The following is a 1,513-nucleotide window of genomic DNA, read 5'->3' on the forward strand; positions in this document are numbered from 1 at the left end:
TCCAGTGCCAAATGGAGCAAACCCCTGAAAGAGCAGCAGGAACAAGGCTTAGTTCCCTCCCTCCTTTGTTTTCTTTAAGGATAATTTGTTATTCCCCAGTGAGGAGCTCAGCTGTCCCAGCCCCAGGTGGGATGTTAAAGCTCCCTGGAATTCCTGCAGGGTTGTTTCAGTGTGGAAGTTTTTGAGGGGTTTCTCCTTTAACAGCAGAAGCCCCAGGGATGACTGAGTGTCCCAAAATCTCCACAGCTTCTGGAGAGCAGGATGGTCCTTCTGGAATCCTAAATGTGGTCTGCACTGAGCACCATCTCCTTAAATTCCCACTCAAGAGACATGGGAGTTTAGCAACCAGTTCTCCAACCCATCCATGAACATCAGAGGATGCTCCTCCACGGGAAGAGTAGTTGGGCTTTGTCTTGATATTCCATAGAATCCCAGGATGGTTTGGGTTGGAAGGGACCTTAAGGATCATCTCATCCCACCTCCTGCCATGGGCAGGGACACTTTCTAATTGCCCAGATTGCTCAACATGGCCTTGGACACTTCCAGGGATCCAGAGGCAGCCACAGCTTCTCTGGAAAACCTGTGCCAGGGGCTCCCCACCCTCCCAGCCCAGAATTCCTTCCCAATATCCCATCTAAATCTCTCTTCTTTCAATTTAGAACAAGGTTTCCCTGGAGCCTTCTCTTCTCCAGGCTGCTCCTCTCATCCCACCTTTGTGTGGGAGATGCTCCATCCCTCCCATCATCTTCCTGGTCTTTATTCCCAAACCAACTTCATCCTCTTCAAATGAGGATCAGGGAGAGGTCGCCCTCTGTTTTTGTGGAGAAATATCAGCCTGGGGAACTCAACCAGGAGCTCAGCAGGGCGAGGAGGGTCTCCCTCCCCACATTTCATTCCCCAAAGACCTCAAGATATGAAGCAAACTTTGCCCTGAGCTCAGGAGCACCTTCCCGTGAGCCAGTGCTCAGGTTGGACTGAATCCAACCCGACCTGTTCCCACCAGTTGTGCTCCAGGACAGACATTGTAGGGAACCAATCACCTGAGGATGTGAATACTGAATCTCAAAATGTAATTCTTACTAGATAAAAGTGCTAGCAAATATTTAATTATTCACATTACACTGCATCATTGAATATCCTGTCTCTCGGAAAAATACACAATCAGAAGAATTTTAAGTCCTAGTGAGAAAACTGCAAAGTGTTTTCCAAGTGAGGTACAAAAAACCACTCACTGTGAACTAAACAAGCCTTAAACGAGTGTTTATTGCTCTGCCCATAAACATGCCAAGTTCAAGGGTGAATTTTACCGTGGTTGTACCACTGTAATGACACAGTGTGTGGATTAACATTCCTGAAGCAGAGTTTTACATCACAGAATGGTGTGTAGGTTGGAAGGGACTTGTGGAGGTCATAGAATCATAGAATCATAGAACCAGCTGGGTTGGAAGGGACCTCCAAGATCATCCAGTCCAACCCTTGATCCAACCCCGCTGTGGTTCCCAGCCCATGGCAC

General features: G+C 47.9%; 1 protein-coding gene across 3 annotated transcripts in view; it reads right to left on the minus strand.

The window, feature by feature from the left end:
• Window positions 1-1,513, minus strand: part of ALS2CL (ALS2 C-terminal like) — a 65,200-nt gene that overhangs the window by 8,491 nt on the left and 55,196 nt on the right. The window lies entirely within an intron of this gene.

The sequence above is a fragment of the Corapipo altera genome, unplaced genomic scaffold, assembly GCF_003945725.1.
Source record: "Corapipo altera isolate COAL_440 unplaced genomic scaffold, ASM394572v1 126, whole genome shotgun sequence".
NCBI classification, from domain to species: Eukaryota; Metazoa; Chordata; class Aves; order Passeriformes; family Pipridae; genus Corapipo; species Corapipo altera.